Source organism: Tamandua tetradactyla, chromosome 14 (assembly GCF_023851605.1).
Source record: "Tamandua tetradactyla isolate mTamTet1 chromosome 14, mTamTet1.pri, whole genome shotgun sequence".
In the NCBI taxonomy this organism is placed as follows: domain Eukaryota; kingdom Metazoa; phylum Chordata; class Mammalia; order Pilosa; family Myrmecophagidae; genus Tamandua; species Tamandua tetradactyla.
In genome coordinates, this window is record NC_135340.1 from 48,631,207 (window position 1) to 48,656,366 (window position 25,160).

The following is a 25,160-nucleotide window of genomic DNA, read 5'->3' on the forward strand; positions in this document are numbered from 1 at the left end:
GAGCAGAGCTAACACAGATACGGAGGTGTGCAGAGCAGAGACACGGATGCTTGGAGGTGCTTAAAGCCCAGCAGATGTTGCACAAGCCAGAAGCTGGAAAGAGCCAAGGGAAACCAAGAGATGAAAACCAGCCCTGGAGACATAAAATGAGGAACCTCCACAGAAACAGAGGCTGAAAGCAATGGAGCCCAGGACCAAAGGACCAGCAGACGCGAGCCACGTGACTGCCCAGCTGATAGAGGTGTTCAGATCCACTGGCCTTTCTTGAGTGAAGGTAGCCTCTTATTGGTGCCTTAATGTGGACACTTTCACTTCCTTAGAACTATAAATTTATAGCTTATTAAATTCACCTTTTAAAAAGCCATTCCAATTCTGGTATACCACATTCTGGCAGCTTGCTAATTAACACAAATTCATTTATCAAAATGTTGCTGGTAATTTGAAATCACAGTAAGATGCCACTACTCAGCTCTTAGAATAACTGAAGTGAAAAAGATTGACCATATCAAGTGTTGACAAGGATGTGGAGCAACTGGAACACTTATATATTGATAGTGGGAACGCAAAAATGGTTTTGATTTTGAAAAACAGTATGAGAGAAACTTATAAAGTTAAAGATACTTTACCTTATAACCCAGAAATTCCATTCCTTTGTATTAACCCCAGAGAAATGAATATACGCCCATGCAAAAATTGTATATGAATGTTTATAGCAGCATTATTCATAATAGCTAAAAATTTGAAGCAACTTAACCATCCATCAACTGGTGAATGGAAGAACAACTTGTGATATATTTAAACCACAGAAAACTGCTCCACCATACACACAAAAACATGGATGAGTTTCAAAAACATGCTGTGAAAAATGTCAAAAATAAAAGACTATATTTTATATGATCCTGTTTATATAATATTCTGTGAAATTTTAGAAAAGCAAAAATGACTAATGTTAGAAAGCACATCACAGTTGCCAGAGTGGGTGGGTGGGGGGGCTGTCATCAAGTGCAAAGGGTCTCAAGGAAACTTTTTAGGGTAAGGATATTCTTTTACACCTTGGTATTCAGTTACCTAAATTCATCAAACTATACACTTAAAACTGGTGAAACATGCAATTAATATCTTAATAAAAGTTATTTGGTGAGGAAGGAGTCAGATTTTATTATCTGATAAATCATATTATCCCATTAATTTTCTTTCTGAATATACTCATTTCTATCATAGGCATTAAACTTTGAAGGAGACCAGTTCCATTGTTGGTCTTGTTTGTTTCATTCTTCTATCTAAACAGTGAGAGTTCCAAAATTTCTATATCGAAGGGGGTTTTAACTAGGGTAGTTATCTAATTAAAAGTAGGGACAAGGGGACTGTCTTAAAACTGCATTTGTATATTAAGCATACTCTTTTTTAGGTTATAAGTTTATATGAGGGATGTTGAAAATTATAGAGGGTCTAAAGTCTCCTAAACTATTTTCATTGGCACCTATACTTTCTAATACTATATAGATTTCAACTAGGCATTAGTCAGTGATAATGTATCTGAAAGGAAATTTGCATTTTCATACTGACATAATTAGCAACGTATTTGAAAACTTCAACTTAAGGGTAAGATTTTACTTCTGCAGATAGATAATCTATTCATTGTTATGTTTTATTACATTCAGTTTCATCATTCTTTTATAAGAAGATTGTTTCAAGTCTGGGTAATAGTTGTATAATTAACTTGGATTTATGAATCATTTTTCTTTTGACAAGTTCCAAATATTTTAATAAGAACTGTTTCATTTATCTTAATACTGTCCCTATAAAATGGTTGAAGAAAATATTTTCTTTCCAATTTTACAAATGAAGGAACAGAAACACAGATATATTAGGTAATTAGTGCTTGACCACACAGTGTATTAGTAGCAGAGATGGGACTAGGACCCAGGTTTCCTGATTTACAAGCTAGATTATAAATTTTGGAAGTATAAAACTATCTATCTGCACTATTGAAAAAGTAATGACATACTTTCACACTTTCTGCATTTCTAGAGTGTATTAATAATCCATTAAAAGAAAAGTTCTTCCTTTGAGATTCTCATTGCAAAAAATGTAAAGGATACATATTATTAAATCACCAAAATTCTCTGTAAAATGATATTAAAATGTGATGCCATCAGGCCCAATGTTACACCTATTTTTATTCCTCTAAGATATTGTCCAAATACATAAATCCTGCTGGACCCTAAATCAATTATTTGAAACTGGTTGATGACAGCTTTGAAAATACTGGAAACAGCATCGACATCACGCCCATCTGTCATTTCTTTTTCATCACCAAACATATATAGCCTACAGTCATTCATTGCAATATATCTCATGGCTCTGGTAAAAGCTTATGAATAGGCTTTTCTGCCCAATTGAGTATTTATGAGTAAGTAAATGAATTCAAAATTCCAAGAAGCTAAATTCTAAATGGTGTCTCATGGCAACAGGAATAGTTAAATATATTACTTTGTTTAAATAAAAAATCCATATTTATCTGAAGTCAAACAATTTGCAAGAAAAATTGGAAAAACTATCCTATGTGAAGAGAATACAAATTTGGAAAAATGTCATTGTACTTACAATACGACATTAGAATTTGACCAAACGATATTTCAATTGTGGTCATTTTCTCTTTGAGCTTTCATTTCAGTAACCCTGAAATTTCTGTTCATAGGCTTTGATCTCTTCATAGGACCCTATAGGTTAATTACTGTGTTTACCCATATTAATGGTAATTTTAGATTATGTTTGTCATAATTCTTATACTATTTTTCATTTCTCATCTATATATCTGAGCATGTGTACATACGCATAGCATAATTATTCAGGTGTGATGAAGGAGAACATGTGGTTAGTATGATTTAGTTTTTCTAAAGTAAAAGCTATGATAGGGATGAAATAGGATTTTTAAACAAGCAAAATTTACTCTGTAAGCATCCATGGAATCAGAATAATAGGAGATTTTGAGAAATAATAGAAAATGTATACTTAAAATTATTCATTGCAAAATTGATATTGATTCTAGAAATTTAAAAATAAGAACATTGTGCCATATCCTCTTACAAGCATTGATTTTAATTTTCTTACATTTTATTTTTGTTTATACCATACTGACTTGGAAAAAATGAGTGCTTTTTATGGATAAGAAATTCTTTAGAAAATAATGTGGTAAATATTTATTTGATTAGATATTATAAAAATCCTTCCGATAAAATCCCCTCACATTTTTAAAAAATGAAAGGTAGTGATATAAATTAATAAAGAACAAAGAAATAAATCTATCTGATTCATTCATAGAATTGTCTTCCTTTTTCTTTATCACCGAATCCCTGACTTCTTTTTCCTTCTAAGGCAAAAGGAAATTTATATAGCTTTAATTCTGCTCTTTTTTGAAATGCACAATAATTGTTGTCAATCATTTGAAATAATATAGAATATTAATGTGTGAATGGATGGAATACTTTGACCATGTCAGTTAGACTTAGTGTAAAATCCAGCATTAATTTCATATCTCATGGAGAACATCTCTGTTTCCCAAGATTAACAAAGATTTTTCAAGACTATTTGATTTTCACCCATTGATAGTATCCTATTTGGTAGATATAATAGATTTCATGACTGTTGATCAAATTTTCTATTTATCTTCCATATAGACCCCCTTGCTGTAGGAGATAGTCTCAACCCTGTTGGAGTCAGGAAGGGCCATTTAATTTGTTTCGTGCAATAAAGATTCTTTAAGAGTCAGCATGTGGATCACTGATTCTTAAAGAACTTTTAAGAGTCAGCAAGTGGATCACTTTTCCCTCTGCCCTGAGACTGGCAATCATTCAGTTATTGCTTTACCAGTCTATGTCCTGGAATAGAGCCCTCAGCTGTCCTGGAATGGACATTTAGAATGACTGAGAAGTAAGCCTTTGCATCTATAAACTGTGGAGATTTGGAAGTCACTGAAATTTGGAGATCACTGACTTATCTTAGGAAAGATGTAATCTTGCCATTTGTTTCCACAGCAACTTGGCAAACATATATAGGAATGGCTTCTAAAGGCATTAGGTCAAGGAGAATGAATTGTAAAATTGAATTAGGTATAGTTTAGCTTATCCTAACAGATAAAAAAAAAATAGCAGTTTTTCCCTCAGAGTCCTTTTTTTCAAGAATCTTAAACATTTAAGTTCACAGAACCTCTTTGTGGTAGTTAGAGTCAGTTGTCAAGTTGGCCAGGTGAAGATACCTAGTTCTGTTGCTGTGGACATGCGCCAATGGTACGTGAACCTCATCTGTTGCTGATTACATCTGCAGTCGGCTAGGAGGCGTGCCTCCTGCAGTGAATGATATTTGATTTAATTGACTGGTGCTTAAATGTGAGAACTCAAAGTAGCACAGCCCAAGCAGCTCAGCATACCTCATCTTAGCACTCACAGCTCAGCCCAGGCCTTTGGAGATGCAGAAAGAAATCACCCCGGGGAAAGTTGTTGGAACCCAGAAGCCTGGAGAGAAGGCCAGCAGAGACCATCCTTTAAACTACCTATCTGATCCCAAAAGAAGCAAAAGGTCTAGGAAATTGCTCAGTTAATAGGGAACCAAGAATCCTTTTAATTAAAAATATTTGTAATCAACATCCCAAATGGGTAATAAAATATGTGACTGAATGTGGAGCAGGAAAAGAAAAAAATCACAAACACATTTATTTCTCAAAAAATCATAACATTATATTGGGAAATCTGTTACTTATTCACCTGCCAAGTTCTAAAGTTAGAAATCTTTTTTTTTCACTGCAACAGTTGATGCTACTGAAAACTGCTAAGTCACTTGAGGAACTTGCTCCCAGTTCTACTTCAGGTGTTTCTTCATCAATAACTTTTTATTAAAAAAGCTTTACAGAACACCCTAAATTTAACAATGCTTTCAGATTTTTACCTCGTGTAAAAATTATATATAATTTTACAGGTCTATTAAAATTTTTACTGTCTTCCATGCTGAAATAAAGCTCTAGGTACAGTATCTGACTTGATTCACTGATTAACTAAAAAATTTCTACTACTGTATTAGTTAACCTCTAAAGTTTATGGCTCTGTTGACTGCACAGTACCTAGTAGCATTCATACATCTATTGCCAGCTCTCAGTATCATGTGCTCTCAATTTTGTTCATAGTTAAAATAAAATTGTTTTCCTATAAACTTCATTTGAAAAATACTTAACCAGTCACCACAATTAGCCACCATTTCATTCCGCTGCTATCTCTTGATAATCTTATATATGCATATTGCCATAGAGTATTTATTTTTGGGAGAGGAACAGAGAGAAACATAATAAACCACTAACAGTATCTTCCATTAAAAGGTGCTAAAGGCCAGAGTCTTTTGAATGCCTTTCTTCTTCCTGCATGATATGGTAGCTAAAACTCTTATAATAGGGTAGCTCCACTTTTTAAAGGGTCCAGGACAGTTATATAACCTGATAACATTAGAAAGCAAATAATCTCAACGAAAAATCATGCAATGCTCGGGTAACTCTCAACCTATCTGTAAATAAAATAAAACCCATAATCCCTGCCAATGGGTTTGGATCCAAACTTAACTTTAATTTGTGTCTTCAAATTTTACAATATTTCTACAATGTAAAGTGCATTTTTTAACACTCCAGAAAGAATTTTAAAAAAAAATAGAGAAAAAAATAACCTCTTTCCCCACACACCATCATATAGGAATTTAGAGAAAGCCCCAACGATTAAGAAATGTATGAGAAGATCTTAAATGACAGAGCTGGTTTTATTTTTACTCTTATCCCCACCCCAACTGCAAAAACAAGAACATGAGTGACCAAAAGAATAGGAGAAACAGATTTTCTATCTATAAGCCTAAAAGAGACCAATGAAAATGGGTATGAAAAGAAAAATTTTTAAGTTATAAGGAAATATTACTCAAAGCAATTTATAGATTCAGTGCATTCTCAATCAAATTTCCAACAATCTTCTCCACAGAAATGAAAAAGCCAATCGTCAAATTTATTTGGAAGGGTAAGGGGCCCTGAATAACAAAAGTCATCTTGAAAAGAACAATGAAGTTGGAGAACTCTCACACTTCCTGATCTTAAAACTTATTCCAAAACCATGTATATATATATATATATATATATATATACATACAATGGAACATTATTCAGCCATAAAAAGGAATACATGTGAGATACATGTGAGAACACAGATTAACCTTGAAGACACCACCTTGAATGAAATAAGCCAAATACAAAAGGACAAATATTGTATGAGCTCACTAATTTGAAGTTATTAGAATAAGCAAACTCAGGGAGTCAGAATCTGGAATATTAGTTATCAGAGGTGGTGTGGGGTAGAGAATGGGAAGTTAAGTCTTAATTTGTACATGTTCCTATTTGGAATGGTGGAAATATTTTGGTAATGGATGGTGGTGATGGTACGACAACATTGTGAATAAACAGCACTGAAATATATATCTAAATGATTAAAAGGGGAAATGTGAGATTGTATTTGTGGTTACAGAATAAAAATCAAAAAGAAAATCCATGTAGTTTGCATACTACACAGCAAACCCTAAGTTAAACCATGGACTTTAGTTAATAGTACAATTATAAAAATGTGCTATCATCAATTGTTCCACACCAATGCAAGGTGTTGTTGATGGGGTGGTATATGGGAATCCTCTATTTTATGTATGATTGTTCTGTAAACCATAACTTCTGTAATAAAGGAAAATTTTTAAAATAAAGTTATAAGGAATACATTCAAAAAAGCTTTCAAATGAAAACTAGCAATAAATGAATTAGATAACAGCAGAAATTGAGCATACACCAAAACCTGGAAGAAGGAATGGTGCTTAGGAAATAAAATTAATATTATTAGTGTCAGAAAAACGAGAGACTAGTTTATTTTTGGTTTAGAAACCTATCCAAGTAAGAATACTAAAGCAAAGAAATTAAAGTTTGTGGGAAATAACTTTGCTACAAAGAACACATTATAATTGTAAGTGCATAAACTATGCTATGCTGGAATGATCATACAGGCAATTTGAAATGACATTTTAAGGAGTATTTTTTAAATTTACAAATACTTAATTTGGATAAATTAAAGAACTGGTACTGACTTTGGGCAAACTTTTAACCTCATTTTGTGTACCTCCGTTTTCCTATCTGTAAAAAACTTACCTCATAATTTCTTTTGTTATCATTAACCTACACACTACAGGTAAAGCATTTAGAGCTGTATCTAATATGCAGAAAACACTCTGAATATTATTGTTACTGTGTCCTTAATAACATTGCCTTTTGCTTAAAATATCTGAATAACTTCTTCAATTTCTAGTATACCTTAATCATCTTAATAGAGAAAGGTTCTGTGTGAATGCCTGCTCTAGGCTGAATAATGGTCCCAAAAGACACCCATGTCCTAATCCATGGAACCTGTGAATGTTACCTTATATGGCAAAAAGGACTTTGCTGATGTGTTTAAATTAAGGCTCTTGATATGGGATGATTATCCTGGATTATCATGGTGGACCCTAAATGTGATTACAAGTGTCTATATAAGAGGGAATCAGAGGGAGATTTGATTACAGAACAGAAGAAGATGGCAATGTGATAAAGTAACCAAGATGCTATGCTTTTGGCTTTGAGTATGGAAATAGGGGCTCAAATCGAAGGAATGCAAGGAACACAGATCTATACTGTAGAAGAGGCATGTAAACGGTTTTCCCTAGACTCTCCCAAGGGAGCACATCCCTGCCAACACTTTGATTTTAGCCCAGTGAAACAGAGTTCAGGCTTCTGGTCACTGGGACTGCAAAAGAATCAATTTCTGTTGTTTTAAGTTAATAAATTTGTGGTAATTTGTTACAGAAGCAATAGGAAACTAATACAATGCTGTACCATATTTTCTTTAAGTGTGTTTACTAAGCATCTACTATTGAGTAAAATAGGTCTGAGAGGGTAGGACTATCTAGTTTTCAGTCAAAATATGGATCTATTTCAATATTACAAATTGATTTTTTTTTGTTTTATTTTGGGCTAACTTCAAATTTACAGAAAAGTTGCAAGGTTGTTACAAAGGACAAATTCATCAGTGTCTAACATGTACACATTTTTCCCTTTGAAGCTTTTAAGAATAGTTTGCATATATCATATCCCCTTATCTCTTTTTTATAGCAATGTTGCAAATTACTCAGTTATTATAAGATACTAACTACAATAACAATAAATCCATTGTAGTCAGCAGTTCAATCCCCCCATAATTTTATTCATTCCTCCAGTCTTGAGGGATTTGCGATGATGGGCACTCTGGCTGCTTCAGGCTGAGGAGAGACATAAATATTATGGGGCAGAGGAATGGAATTGTTTTGCTTGCAGTTGAATATACTTGCTTTCAGGATGGGACTGTTCCATCATCATTTTGTTAGTTGTCAATGGCAGACCTAAAGAACTGAAGAGTGGGAGTTGATTTAATACGTGCTGAGTTTCATGGCTCAACCAGTATAGTACAATCCAGAAGTTTAAGTCTCTGAGAAATAAACTTAACAAGTAAATTGGAAATTATGGGTTCAAATAAAAGAAGTAGAAGAATCATGATTAAGGATTTATAACTGAATATAAGAGTAATCTCCAGATTGACCTCCCAACTCTATTTGAAATCTCTTAGCAATACAAACTGCATGTGATTTAACATTTCCCACATTTGATCAAGGTCTTTCTCCAAATGCTGATTGTTTGGTAATAATCACTTGGCACCAGGGAGTCTTATCCTGGGTGTCATGTACCATGAAGAGGGGAAGGTAGTGAATTTATTTGCAGAGTTTGGCTTGGAGAGTGGCCCCACTTGGGGACAAGGAAGCTTTCAGAGGGTGACTCTTAGGCATTAATTATCATTATGCTTAGTGTTGTAATAACACAAATAATGTTCATAGGTGCAAGCTTTAAGATTGAGGGCTTGGCTTATTAGTATATTTTCTTTTATTAGGCAAGCCATTTACCTTCAAAGCTTTTGACCATATTATTTGTGAGAGTAATAGGAATTTCCAAGGTGGGGAGGTGTAACAAGTTTTTTTAGCTACTATGAGGGCAGTAGCCTTGAGACAAGGGAAAGCCTCTATCCATCCAGAAAACAGACTTATGACAACAAGGACACATTTATACCCCATAGAAGTATGTAGTTACATAAAGATCAAAAAGTCCAAAAAGGCAATGTCAGTTGAAACACCTGACCTTGTCCCACCTTTATATTCTTACCAGGATTACTTTAATTGACAGGTATAACAATTTATATACTAACTGCATGCACTTTCAGAGAAGCATCAGAGTAAATGTAACTGACAAGGAAATATGTTCTGTGACATTAGCATTTTTCTAAGTATAAAAAATACAACAATCCCAATTGAGGAGCTAAGATGGTGGCTTAGTGAGGTGTGGGATTTAGTTCATCCTCCAGAGCAGCTAGGAAATATCCAAGAATAGTACAGAACAACTACTTGGGCCACATCAGTGACTGGAAACGCAGTGTACACCAGTCTGGAAAAGCTGGGCCAGCTGCGATCCCACGCAGAACCATGAGTTCCCCAAGCTATGGCAGCCTGGGCCCCTCCCCCACAGGCTGCTTCCCAGAGGGGAGAGGAAAGAAACTTGACTAACACCAAGGGGCTGAGCTCAACCAAACTTGAATTGTGGAATTAATTAAAAAATTCTAACTACTAAAAATAGGCCCTCAGCTCAGCTGAACCTTGTGTAAAAGCTGAGGTTGCTGGTTTTGCCCTGGCACAGAGGGGGCAGGGCTGATGGAAAAAAACAGGTTTTTTTTTTTTATCAAACAGCACAAAATACTTGAAAAGGTCTGGGCCCTGAAGGAAAGGAGGATGCACAAGACCTAGAGATACAGAGAGCAATGTACACAACTTAAGCTCTTGATTAGCAAAACTGAGGAATGGGGATCCTACTCTGAAAAGGATTTTTTTCTTTTCTTTTCTTTTTTGTGGCTGTGTTTCTATGGCATGACTGCTCTTTAGATACACCTGCAAGGCTTCTCAGGCTCCAACTGCCCCAGGCAAGGGCAGAACTAAGCTTAACTGAGAGCTTGTCTGGAGGCTGTGCCTTTCCCAGGAGAGGGGTGGGGCCCATCTCAGGTGGAATACCTCCCTCAAGGAATTCAGACCCCAGGGTCTGGAAAACTAAAGCAATTAAAGCCAGCCTACCACCTTTCTTCTGTCTCAACCATGCCCCCAGCAGGGAAAGTCTGCTGAAGTTAAAGGTACCACATCACCTTATGTTGGTGGGACCCTAAGGCAGACAAGTACCACAAACTGGGCAGGATAGGAAAAACAGAGTCTAGAGGCTTCATAGGAAAGTCTTTCCACCTGCTGGGTCTCACCGTCAGGGAAATCTGATGCAGGTGACTCCTCCTGAGAAGAGGCCAGTTTGGTCTGACTGGGAAAATCTAAGTAGACCCTCCTAAGGGGGGAAAAAAAGGCACCATACAGGCAGGTCAAGAAACAAGAAAACCAGAACTGAAAAATTCTGATCTGTTAAAACCTAAGCTAGAGATCTAGAATAAGCTGAACTGAATGTCAAAGGACAGAAAGTCATCGAAAAGGAAAACTGTAGGTACAAAAAAGTGAAAACAATCTTCAGAATAAACTAATTAAGGAAATTAAATAACTAGACACCCACAAAAAATAACAAATCATACCAGGAAAATTGAAGATATGGCCCAAAGGAACAAACCAACAATTCAAATGATACAGGAGTTGAAACAATTAATTCAGAATGTTTGAACAGACATGAAAACTTCATCAAAAATCAAATCAATGAATTGAGGGAGGATAAACAAAGTCAAGGGATGAACAAAAAGAAGAAACTGAAAGTCTGAAAAAACAAATCACAGAACCTATGGGAACGAAAGGCACAATAGAAGACATGAAAAAAATACAATGGAAATCTACAATGTCAGATTTCAAGATGCAGCAGATAGGATTAGTGAACTGGAGGACAGGACATCTGAAATCTAACAAACAAAAGAAAATATAAGGAAAAGAATGAAAAAAAATATAAGCAGGGACTCAGGGAATTGAATGACAACATGAAGCACACAATATACATGTTGTGGGTGTCCCAGAAGGAGAATTGAAGGGAAAAAGAGGAGAAAAACTAATGGGGGAAATTATCACTGAAAACTTCCCAACTCTTATGAAAGACTTAAAATCACAGATCCAAGAAGTGCAGCATACCCCAAACAGAATAGATCCAAATAAACATACTCCAAGACACTTACTAATCAGAATGTCACATGTCAAAGAGAAAGAGAGAATTTTGAAAGCCGCAAGAGACAAGCAATCCATCACATACAAGGGAAGCACAATAAGATTATGTATAGATTTCTCAGCAGAAACCTCGGAGGTGAGAAGACAGTGGTTTGATATATTTAAGAGACTAAAAGAGAAAAACTGCCAACCAAGAATTCTATATTCAGCAAAATTGTACTTCAAAAAATGAGGGGGTAATTAAAACATTTTCAGACAAAAAAAATCACTGAGAGAATTTGTGACAGTGTATTAGTTAGGGTTCTCTAGAGAAACAGAATCAACAGGGAACACTTGCAAATATAAAATTTATAAAAGTGTCTCACGTGACCGCAGGAATGCAGAGTCCAAAATCCACAGGGCAGGCTGCAAAGCCGACGATTCTGATGGATGGCCTGGATAAACTCCGCAGGAGAGGCTCACCAGCCAAAGCAGGAATGGGACCTGTCTTCTCTGAGTCCTCCTTAAAAGGCTTCCCGTGATTAGATTTAGCATCACTAATTGTAGAAGACACTCCCCTTTGGCTGATTACAAATGGAATCAGCTGTGGATGTAGCTGACGTGATCATGACCTAATCCTATGAAATGTCCTCATTGCAACAGACAGGCCAGTGCTTGCCCAATCAGATAAACAGGTACCACAACTTGGCCAAGTTGACACGTGTCCCTAACCATGACACCAAGAAACCAGCTCTGCAAGAAATACTAAGGGAGCAGTAGAGACAGAAGGAAAAGACAGGAGAGAGAGGTGTGGAGAGAGTGTAGAAATGAAGACTATCAGTAAAGGTAAAAAGAAGAAAACTTAGATATGACATATAAAATCCAAAAGCCAAAATGGTAGATGAAAGCACTGCCCGTACAGTAATAACACTAAATATTAATGGATAAAATGCTCCAATCAAAAGACATAGACTGGCAGAATGGATTAAAAAACCAGACGCATCTATATGCTGTCTACAGGGGACACATTTTAGACCCAAGGGTAAACATAGATTGAAAGTGAAAGGTTGGGAAAAGATATTTCATGTAAACAAACAATTAGAAAAGAGCAGGAGTAGCTAAACTAATATCCAAAAAATTAGACTTCATATGTAAAACAATTAAAAGAGACAAAGGACACTATGTATTAATAAAAGGAATAATTCAACAAGAAGACATAGCAATCATATTTATGCAACAAGCAAGAGTGCTCCAAAATACATGAGACAAACATTGAAAACACTGAAAAGAGAAATAGACACATGTACCATAATAGTTGGAGACTTCAGTTCCCTGCTCTCTTCAATGAACAGAACATCTAGACAAGGGTCAATAAACAGAGAATTTGAATAATACAATAAATGAACTAGTCTTAACTGATATTTATAGAACATTACACCCCACAACAGCAGGATACACCTTTTTCTCAAGTGCTGATGGATTATTCTCAAGGATAGACCGTATGCTAGGTCACAAAGCAAGTAAATTTAAAAAGATTGAAATCATACAAAATACTTTCTCATATCATATAGGAATGAAGTTGGAAATCAATAATAGGCAGAAGGCCAGAAAATTCGCAAATGTGTGGAGGTTCAATAACACACTCTTAAACAACCAGTGGGTCAACAAAGAAGTTACAAGAGAAATCAGTAAATATGTCGAGGCAAATGAAAATGAAAACACAGCATAGCAAAATTTATGGAATGTAGCAAAAGCAATGATAAGAGGGAAATTTATTGCCCTAAATGCCTATATCAAAAAAGAAGAAAGAGGGTGGGCAACAGTGGCTCAGCAGGCAGAACTTTCACCTGCCATGCCAGGTGAAAGTTCTGCCTGCTGGTTTGATTCCTGGTGCCTGCCCATATGAGAGAGAGAGAGAGAAGAACTAGAAGAAAGATCAGCAAACTAACCCCAAAGCAACCAAAAGGAAAGATATAATAAGGATTAGAGCAGAAATAAATGAAATTGAGAACATGAAAACAATCAAGAAAATCAACAAAACCAGAAGTTAGTTCTATGAGAAAATCAGTAAGGTTGAGGACCCTTAGCAAGGATAACAAAAAGAAGAAGAGAGAGGATGCAAATAAATAAAATCAGAAATGGAAGAGGAGACATAACTACTGACCCCACAGAAATAAAGGGGGTAATGAGAAGATACTATGAACAACTTTAGGCTAATGAACTAGCAAATGTAGATGAAGTGGGCAACTTCCTAGAAAGGCATGAACAACCAACATTGACTTGAGAAGAAATAAATGACCTCAACAAACAAGTAAAGAAATTGAATTAGCCATTAAGAAGCTCCCAAAAAAGAAAAATCCAGGACCAGATGGCTTCACATGTGAATTCTACCAAACATTCAAGAAAAAATTAGTACCAATCCTGCTTAAACACTTCAAAAAAATTGAAGAGGAGGGAAGGCTACCTAACTCATACTATGAAGCCAACATCACCCTCATACCAAAGCCAGACAAAGATACTATAAGAAAATTACAGACTAATCTCTCTAACAAATATAGATGCAGAAATCCTCAATGAAAGTCTTGCAAATAGAATCCAGCAGCACATTAAAAGAATTATACACCATGATTCATTCCAGGTATGTAAGAATGGTTCAACATAAGGAAATCAATTAATGTAATACACCATACCAACAAATCAAAGCAGAAAAGCTGCATGATCATCTCAATTGATGCAGAAAAGGCATTTAATAAAATTCAACATCTTTCTTGTTGAAAACACTTCAAAGGATAGAAATAGAAGGAAACTTCCTCAACATGATAAAGGGAATATATGAAAAACCCACAGCTAACATTATCCTCAATAAGGAAAAAGTGAAAACTTTCCCCCTAAGATCAGGAGCAAAACAAGGATGTCCACTATAACCATTGTTATTCAACATTGTGTTGGAAGTTCTAGCCAGAGCAATTAGACAAGAAAAAGAAATACAAGATATCAAAATTGGAAAGGAAGGAGTAAAACTCTCACTGTTTGCAGCTGATATGATACTATATGTCAGAAACCCCAAAAAATCCACAGCAAGACTATTACAGCTAGTAAATGAGTACAGAAAAGTGGCAAGTTACAAGATCAACACTCAAAAATCTGTAATGTTTTTATACACTAGTAATGAGCAATCTGAGGGGGAAATCAAGAAAAAAATCCATTTACAATTGCAACCAAAAGAATGAAATATTTAGGAATAAATTTAACTAAGGATACACAAGACCTATACAAATAAAACTACAAGAAATTGCTAAAAGAAATCACAGAAGACCTAAATAAGTGGAAGGGCACAGTGTTCATGGACTGGAAGACTAAATATAGTTATGATGTCAGTTCTACCTAAATTGATTTATAGATTCAATGCAATGCCAATTAAAATCCCAAAAACTTACTTTTCAGAAATAGAAAAACCAATAACCAAATTTATCTGGAAGGGCAGGGTGCCTGGAATAGCTAAAAATATCCTGAAAAAGAATAATGAACTCAGAGTTCTCACACTACCTGACTTTAAGGCTTATTACGAAGCTACAGTGGTCAAAACAGCATGGTACTGACATAAAGATAGATATATTGACCAATGGAATCGAATAGTGTTCAGATGTAGACCCTCTCATCTATGCTCAAAGCATGAGCATTGAAGAAAGAAGTAGATAAATGGGAACTCCTCAAAATTAAACACTTTTGTGCATCAAACAACTTTGTCAAAAAAGTAAAAAGATATCCTACACAATGGGAGACAATATTTGGAAATGATATATCAGATAAGGTTCTAGTATCCAGAATATGTAAAGAAGTTGTTCAACTCAACAACAAAAAGACAAGCAACCCAATTACAAAATGGGCAAAAGACATTAGCAGACACTTTTCAGAAGAGGAAATACAAATGGCCAAAAGGCACATGAAAAAATGCTCAACATCACTGGCTAATAGGGAAATGCAAATCAAAACCACAATGAGACATCATCTTGCAGCCACCAGAATGGCCATTATCAATAAGACAGAAAATGGTGACAAATTTTGGAGAGGATGTGGAGAAAGAGGCACACTTATCCACTGTTGGTGAGAATGTAAAATGGTACAACTGCTGTGGAAAGCAGTTTGGCGGTTCCTCAGGAAGCTAAATATAGAATTGCAATATGATCTGGCAATACCATTGCTAGGTATATACTCAGAAGACATAAGGGCAAGGACACAAACGGACATTTGCATACCAATATTTATAGCAGCATTATTTACACTTGCCAAGAGATGGAAACAGCCCAAATGTCCACCAACAGATGAGTGGCTAAACAAGCTGTTATATACATACAATGGAATATTATGCAGCTGTAAGATAGAATAATGTTATAAAGTATAACAACATGGATGGACCTTGAGGAAATTATGACTAGTTGAGATTAGCCAGAAATAAAAGGACAAATACTGTATGGTCTCACTGATAGGAATTAGCATTAATGAATGTACTTGGAGAATTTCAGTTAAGAGCAGAGGCCATCAGGAGATAGAAATAGGGTAGATATTGAGTAATGGGAGCTGAAGGGATACAGATTGTGCAACCGAACTGATTATAAAAATTCAGAAATGGAAAGCACAATACTACCTAACTGTTATACAATAATATTTGTACACTGAATGAAGCTGAATATGAAAATGAGAGAGGGAGGCAAGCTGGGGGCACAAATGAAATCAGAAGGAAAGATAGATGATAAAGATTGAGATGGTATAATCTAGGAATGCCTTGAGTGTACAATGATATTGACTACATGTACAAATTAAAAAAAATGTTTTTGCATGAGGAAGAACAAAAGAATGTCAATATTGCAGGGTGTTGAAAATAGATGGTAATTCATATTTTAAAACTTTAACTGATGTGTGAGACTAAAGCAAAAAATATTTGGTACAAAATTTACATTTTGACTAGTGCATCTCCTAATATAACTTATATGGACAGTTTATTTGAACACCATAAGTACATGGAACCTTGAGTAGGACATGAGATTTTGTAGATTTGTCCAGAGTGATGGCCTGATAAATCCCAGAGTGATTTAAACAGTGAATAAAAAAGTAGTTGCAGAATCCCCTTGGAGGAATGGTGAGAAAGAGGGGAAATTCAACTTCCCCATATGGAGAAGGCCGAATATTCTTGTAAGCAGTGAGGACAGCAAAGTTAATAGGCCAAACCCTCAATCTTAGGGTTTGTTCATATGAAACATACCCCCACAAAGGGTAGGCTAAGCCTACTTAAAATTAGGCCTAAGAGTCACCCCCAGAGAACCTCTTTTGTTGCTCAGATGTGGCCTATCACATGGAAAGCAAACCCCCTCTCTATGTGGGACATGACTCCCAGGGTATAAACCTCCCTAGGAGCATGAAACAGAAATCCTAGAATGAGATGGGACTCAGCATCAAGGAATTTAGAAAACCTTCTTGACTCAAAGAGGAAAGAGAGAAATGAGACAAAATAAAGTGTCAGTGGCTGAGAGTTTCAAATAGAGTTGAGAGGTTTTCGTGGAGGTTATTCTTACGCATTATATAGATAACCCCTTTTTGGTTTAAGGTCTATTAGAGAGATTAGAGGGAAGTGCCTGAAACTGTAGAGCTGTGTTCCAGTAGCCATGTTTAAGATGATTGTATAATATAGCTTTTGCAAGTGACTGTATAATTGTGAAAACCTTGTTCTGATGCTCCTTTTATCTCTGGTATGGACAGATAAGTAAAAAAGATGGATTAAGAATAAATAAATAATAGGGGGAACAAATGTTAAAATAAATTGGGTAGAGGGGGAAAAATGCAACAATCCCATATTCACCCCTATTGTTGATACTTAGCATTGGTGTGGTACCTTTGTTGCAATTTATGCAAAAATATTAAATATTACTGTTAGTTATAGCCCATATTTTGCTTTAGGTGTATTTTCCCATGTAAATTCCTATTATCAATACCTTGTAATAGTGATATACTTGTGTTATAGTTCCTGAAGGAACATTCTTATATTTGTACTATTAACCACAATCATTGTTTGCAACGGGGTTCACTGTGTTCTACAATCCCATGGTTTAACTTCTAGCTGTCCTTCTAGTAATATACGTGATTCAAAGCTTCCCCTTTCAACCACACTCACACACATAATTTAGCATTGTTGATTACAGTGCTATTCACTGTAGTACAGTGATGTAATACACACTATATACAATATGTACACTGTACACAATAATGTACTACCATCACCTATGTCCATTTCTGAGCACTAACAACCAACCTATTTAGATTGGTTAGTTTTAACAATAACCTCACATTGTCTACCCCCATTCTATCTCCTGGCAGCCTATCTTCTAGATTCTAACTTTATGCATTAACTTTTTATAATTAGTTCATATTAGTGAGATCATATAATATTTGTTTTTTTGTCTGGCTTATTTTGCTGAGCATAATATCTTCAAGGTTCATGTATGTTGTCACATGCATCAGGACTTCGTTCCTTCTTATGGCTGAATAATATTTCGTCATATGTACATACCACATTTTGTTTATCCATTCATCTATTGATGTACACTTGGGTTGCTTCCATCTTTTGGCAATTGTGAATAATGCTGCTATGAACATCAGTATGCAAATATCTGTTCAAGTCCCTGCTTTCAGTTCTGGGTTTATACCTAATAGCAGGATCGCTGGATTATATGGCAATTCTATACTTAGACTCCTGAGGAACTGCCAAACTGTTTTCCACAGAGGCTGTGCCATTTTCCAGCAGTGAATGAGCATTCTTATTTCTCAAAATCCTCTCCAAATCTTGTAGTTTTCTGTTTTTTTAATGCTGCCCATTTTACAAGGTATGAAATATATCATTGTGGGTTTGATTTGCATTTCCCTAATAGCTGGTAATGTTGAGCATCTTTACATGTTTTTCTTTTTTTTTTTTTTACGTGGGCAGGCACCAGGAATCGAACGCGGGTCCTCTGGCATGGCAGGCAAGTATTCTTGCCTGCTGAGCCACCGTGGCCCGCCCTCTTTACATGTTTTTGATGTTTTTATTTTATTTATGTGATATTGTATCATAATTCTCTTGCTCATATTTTTTCATTAGACATTACATTTGAAATATCTACCCAGGTTGCTATATATGCTTCTAATTTATAACTTCTAACTTTGTGGTATTCCATAGTTTGCATCAATTTTATTTTACTTATTCATCCTAGTAGTGTACATCTATGTTGCCTCTAACTCCCTGTTACCAGAAACGATGACGTGGCAAACATTTTCATACACAACTCCTTATATACCTAAGTGAGGACTTCTCTGAAATCCAGGATGGGATTTCTAAACTTTATCATTCTGATAGACTGTAGTGAATCTGAGCATCTCTTTGAAGATCTCATGTTAATTCTGTCTTCCTTTTTGTGCCTTGCTTATTCATGTCTCTTCCTATTTTTCCATTAGTTGGCTTCTCTTTTCTTGTTGAGTTGCAAGAACTTTTCAAATTTTATAAATAAAAATATCTTGTTAGTTTTAGATGTCATAAATATCTAAAGATATTTAACTTTGATTTAACTTTTTTCATCTTGTTAGTTTTAGATGTCATAAATATCTAAAGATATTTAACTTTGATTTAACTTTTTTCTCAATTGAATGAATGACTTCATTCAATTGAGAAAAATTTAATTTTTTTATTTTATTTTTTTTTATTAACGGAAAGAAAGAAAAAAAGAAAAAAAAAAGAAATTAACACAACATTTAGAAATCATACCGTTCTACATATGCACTCAGTAATTCTTAACATCATCACATAGATGCATGATCATCGTTTCTTAGTACATTTGCATTGGTTTAGAGGAACTAGCAACACAACAGAAAAAGATATAAAATGTTAATATAGAGAAAAGAAATAAAAGTAGTAATAATAGTAAAAAACAACAACAAAAAAACCCTATAGCTCAGCACAATAATACCTAATTGTAAAGTAATCATGTTAAAACACTGAATGAGAAAAATTTAATTTTAATGTAAGCAAATTGATGACATTTTCACCCCGCTTTCCGAGCCTTAAGAAAACTTCTTCCAGCTCTTAGACACAAAAATATTCTCCTAAATCAATGACATAGTGTACATGGTTAAAAAGTAGTACCAATGTACATATGAGAACTTAATATAACTGCTTGATATAATCACAAGTCAATAGGAAAAGGAAAAATTGTTGAGTAAATGGAACATCTATTTTTCAGTTCTTTGCCAGTACCACAGCATGGCTTACTATGTAGCATGCTTAGTTCCTTTCTTTGTCCTTATTTTTACAGCTGACAACTACATCCTATTGGAGAAATTAATTCTTACCTTTCAAAGTGATCCAGCAGCATCAACAACATCCATGCTGTTGCGTACTTCAGGACTTCATTCCTTCTTGCTGCTGAGTAATAGTCCATTGTATGTATATACCTCACTTTGTTTATTCATTCATTGATTGATGGACACTTGGGTTGTTTCTATCTTTTGGCAATTGTGAATAATGCTGCTATGAACATCAGTGTGCAAGTATTTGTTCATGTCCCTGATTTCAGATCTTCTGGATATATACTGAGTAGCAGGATTGCCAAGTCATAAGGTAATTCAATATTTAATTTTCTGAGGAAAAGCCAAAAATGATTTCCACAGCAGCTGTGCCATTTTATATTCCCACCAGCAGTGAATGAGTGTTCCTATTTCTTCACATTCTTTCCAATACTTGTAGTTTCCACTTTGTTTAATAGTGTCTGTACTAGTGGATGTGAGATGATAACTCATTGCGGTTTTGATTTGCGTTTCCCTGATGGCTAATGATATTGAGCATTTTTTAATGTGCATTTTAGCTGTTTGTATTTCCTCTTTGGAGTAATGTCTTCAAATTTTTTAATTGGGTTGTTTATCTTTTTGTTGTTGATTTTTGGACTTCTTTATATGTACTAGATATTAAATTCTTGTTGGATATGTGGTGTCCAAATATTTTCTCCATTGAGTAGGTTATCTTTTCAGTTTCTTTGAAGTGAAAAGTTCTTTGAAGCACAAAAGTTTTTAATTTTAGCATTGTCCCATTTATCTATTTTTTCTTTTGTTGCTTGTGCTTTGGGTATAAAGTCTGTGAAACCATAGGATCCTGAACGTGCTTCCCTATATTTTCTTCTAGGAGTTTTGTACTCCTGGCTCTTATACTTAGGTATTTGGTAAATTTTTTGAGTTAAGTTTGGTATAATGTGTGAGTTTGGAGTCCTCTTTCAGTTTTGAATATGGATATCCAGTTCTCCCAATGTCATTTGTTGAAGATACTATTTGATCCCAGTTCATTGGACCTGGCAGCCTTGTCCAATATCTGTTGGCTCTATATGTGAGGGTTTATTTCTGAACTTTCAGTTTGACTGCATTGGTCAATATATCCATCCTTTTGCCAATATCATGCTGATTTGACTACTGTAGCTTTGTAGTATGCTTTAAAGTCAGGAAGTGTGAGTCCTCCAACTTCATTCTTCTATTTAGATGTTTTTGGCTATTTGGGGCCCCTTACCTTTCCAAATAATTTGGATAATTGGATTTTCATTTCTGCAGAGTAAGTGATTGGAATTTTAATTGGGGTTGCACTGAATCTGTGTATCAATTTAGGGAGAATAGACATCTTCAAGATATTTACTCTTCCAATTTATGTGTACAGAATATACTTCTGTTCTAGTTTGCTAGCTGCCAGAATGCAATATACCAGAAATGGAATGGCTTTTTAAACAGAGAAATTTAATAAGTTATAAGTTTACATTTCTGAGGCCATGAAAATGTCCCAGTTAAACAAGTCTATAAAAATGTCCAATCTAAGGCATCCAGGAAAAGATATCTTGATATAAGAAGGCTGATGAAGTTCAGGGTTTCTCTCTCAAGTGGAGAGGCACAGAGTGAACATGGTCAGGGTTTCTCTCTCATCTGGAAAGGCACATGGTGTAGTCTGTTAGCTTCCTCTCCAGGCCTCATGAAGCTCCCCCAGGGGCATTCCCCTCATTTCCGAAGCCTGCGGGCTAGTGGACTCCGCTCCATGGCTCTCATCATTCTGTCATCCTTCTCTGCTTTCTCAGAATCTCCAAAGGCTGCTGGCTGGTGGACTGTGTGTTTCTCTCAGCCTCATGGTTCTGTTCAGCTTGTCATTCTCAAAAGGAAGTCTACTTCATGGTTCTGCAGCATTCTAAAGCTTTCTCCAAAATACTTTCACTTTTATCGGATTCCAGTAAACTAATTAAGACTCACCTGAATGGGTGGAGACATGTTTAATACCCACATTTGATTCAGTCGTATCTCCATGGAGATAATCTAATTAAAGTTTCCAACATACAGTACTGAATAGGGATTAGGAGAAACAGCTGTCTTTACAAAATGGAATTAGAATTAAAACGTGGCTTTTCTAGGGTACATAAATCCTTTCAAACCAGCACAACTACCATTTATTTAGGTCTTCTTTGATTTTGTTTAACAAAGTTTTGTAGTTTCTGTGTATAGGTTCCTGACATCCTTGGCTAAATTTATTCCTAGATATTTTATTCTTTTAGATGCCATTGTAAATGGAATTTTTTTTCTTGATTTCCTCCTCAGATTGCTCATTACTAGTAGTATATAAAAACACTGCTGATTTTTTTGTGTTGATATATATCCTGCCACTTTGCTGAACTAATTTATTACCTCTGGTTAGTTTTGTTGTAGATTTTTCTATGTATAGGGTCATGTCATATGCACATAGTGGAAGTTTTACTTCTTCCTTTCCAATTTGGATTCCTTCTATTTCTTTTTCATGTTTAATTTTTCTGGCTATAACTTCTAGAATAACCTTGAATAGCAGTGGTGACAGTGGGCATACTTGTCTTATTCAAGATTGTATTAGTTAGGGTTCTCTAGAGAAACAAAATCAACAGAGAACACTCGCAAATATAAAATTTATAAAAATGTCTCATGTGACTGCGGGGAGGCAGTCCAAAATCCACAGGGCAGGCTGTGAAGCCAAGAATTCTGATGGAGGGTCTGGACAAACTCCACAGGAGAGGCTCGCCAGCCAAAGCAGGAAGAGAGCCTGTTTCTTCTGAATCCTCTTTAAAAGGCTTCCAGTGATTAGATTGAGCATCATCATTGCAGAAGACACTCCCCTTAGCTGATTACAAATGGAATCAGCTGTGGGGAGTTATCATGATCTAATTCTATGAAATGTTGTTGTTCTAGTTTGCTAGCTGCTAGAATGCAATACACCAAAACAGAATGGCTTTTAAAATAGGGGGATTTAATGAGTTGCTAGTTTACAGTTCTAAGGCCGAGAAAATGTCCCAATTACAACAGATCTATAGAAATGTCCAATCTAAGGCATCCAGGGAAAGATACCTTGATTCAAGAAGGCTGATGAAGTTCAGGGTTTCTCTCTCAAGTGAGACGGCACATGGCGAACACAGTCAGGGCTTCTCCCTCAGCTGAAAGGGCACATGGCAAACACAGTGCCATCTGCTAGCTTACTCTCCTGGCTTCTCGTTTCATGAAGCTCCCTGGGAGGCATTTTCCTTCTTCATCTCCAATGGACTCTGCTTTGTGGTGCTGCAGCATTCTCTGCTCTCTCTGAATCTCTCATTCCCCTTTTATAGGACTCCAATAATCCAATCAAGACCCACCCAAATGGGTGGAGACATGTCATCACCTAATCCCATTTAACAACAACCACTCTTGACTAAATCACATCATCCAGGGAGATGAACTGATTACAGTTTCAAATATACAGTATTGAATAGGGATTATTCTACTTTTAGGAGAAATGGGATTTATATTAAAACATGGCTTTTCTTAGGGGGCATACTTCCTTTCAAACTAGCACAGTCCTCATTGCAACAGATAGGCCAGCACTTGCCAGACAAACAGGTACCACTACTTGGCCAGTTGACACATGAACCTGACAATGACACAGATCTTAGAGGAAAAGCTTTCAGTCTCTTACTGTATAGTATGATGTTAACCATGGATTTTTCATATATAACCCTTTATCATGTTCAGGATTTTTTCCTTCTGTTCCTATATTTCTAAGTGTTGTTATCAAGAAAGGATGCTGTGTTTTGTCAAATGCCTTTCCTGTGACAATTAAGGTGATCATGTGTTTTTCTCCCCTTCTTCTGTTAATCTGATATATTATGCTAATTAATTTTCTTATATTGAACCACCTTGCATACTTGGGATAAATCCTACTTGATCATATTATATAATTCTTTTAATGTACTGCTGGATTTAATATGTTAGCATTTTTTGAGGATTTTTGCTTTTATAGTCATAAGAGAAATTGGTCTGTAATTTTCTTTTCTTGTAGTATCTTTATCAGACTTTGATATTAGGGAGATATTGGCCTCATAGACATCACTTAGTAGTGTTCTCTTCTCTTCATATTTTGGAAGAGTTTGAGAAGAATCGGTATTAATTTTTCCTGGAATATTTTACAGAAGTCACCTGTGAAGCATCTGTTCCTGAACTTTCTTTGGGATGGAGAGGTTGGTGATTAATCACTGAATCTCTTTTCTTGTGATTGGTATGTTTAGGTCTTCTGTTTCTTCTAGAATTGGTATAGGTTGTCTGTGTTTTTCTAGAAATTTGACAATTTCATCTAGCTTATCTAATATGTTGGTACAGAATTGTTTACAGAATTCTTTTATGATCCTTTTTATTTTTGTGGAGTCAGTAGTAATGTCCCTCTGCTCATTTCTGATTTTATTTATTTGCATCCTCTCTTTTTTCCTTGTCAACCTAGCTAAAGGTTTTCCAATTTTGTTGATCTTCTCAATGAACTGGCTTTTGGTTTTGTTAATTCTATTTTTTTAATTCTTTTTTTTGTTTATTTCTGCTCAGATCTTTGTTATTTCTTTCCTTCTGCTTGCGTTGGTATTATTTTGCTATTCTTTTCCTAGTCCCTCCAGGTATGCTGTTAGGTCATTGATTTTGGCTTTTCTTCTTTTTAAATGTAAGTATTTGGGCCTATAAATTTCCTTTTCAGCACTGCCTTGCTGTATCCAAAAGTTGTTATATGTTGGGGCCTCATTCTAATTTGTCTTGAGATATTTACTAGTTTCTCTTGCAATGTCTCCTTTGACCCACTGATTGTTTAATAGTGTGTTGCTTTATCTCCATATATGTGTGAATTTTTCAGTGCTCTGTCTATTCTTTATTTCCAGTTTCATTACATTTTGGCCACAGAAAATGCTTTGTATAATTTCAATCTTTTAAAATGTATTGGGTACATGAGAGGTTCAGTGGTAGAATGCTCAGCTTTCATGCAAGAGACCTGGGTTCAATTCCTGGACCGTGCATCCCCCCCAAAAATTATTGAGACTTGTTTTATAACTCAACTTATGGTCTATCCTGGGTAATGATCTCTAAGCACTTCAGAAGAATGTATGTCCTGCTGTTTTGAGGTGCAATGTTCTGTATAAGCCTATTCATCTAGTTCTTTTATCATATTATTCAAGTTCTGTGGTTTCCTTATTGATCTTCTATCTAGATGTTTTATCTATTAATGAAAATGGTATATTGAAGTCTCCCACAACTATTATAGAGACACTTTTCTCCCTTCAGTATGCCACATGGGGCATCCTGGTTAGGTGCATAAATATTTATGATCATTATTACCTCTTGGTCTATTGCTCCTTTTATTAATAAGTTGTATACTTTTGCTTTTTATAACAGTTTTGCATTTAAACCTATTTTGTCCAATATTAGTACAGTTTTCCAAGCTGTTTTTGTGGTTACTATTTACATGGAATATCTTTTTCCATTTTTCAATTTCAACCTATCTGTGTTCTTCTGTCTAAGATGTATCTCTT

At 35.3% G+C, this 25,160-nt stretch overlaps 1 long non-coding RNA gene across 2 annotated transcripts in view; it reads left to right on the forward strand.

Moving 5' to 3' along the window:
• The window catches only part of LOC143655881 (uncharacterized), a 109,822-nt gene that overhangs the window by 18,035 nt on the left and 66,627 nt on the right, over positions 1-25,160 (forward strand). For both annotated transcript variants that reach the window (XR_013162328.1, XR_013162327.1), the window contains exon 2: positions 19,617-19,743. This is a non-coding gene — a long non-coding RNA (uncharacterized LOC143655881). The remainder of the gene's footprint in view (positions 1-19,616; positions 19,744-25,160) is intronic.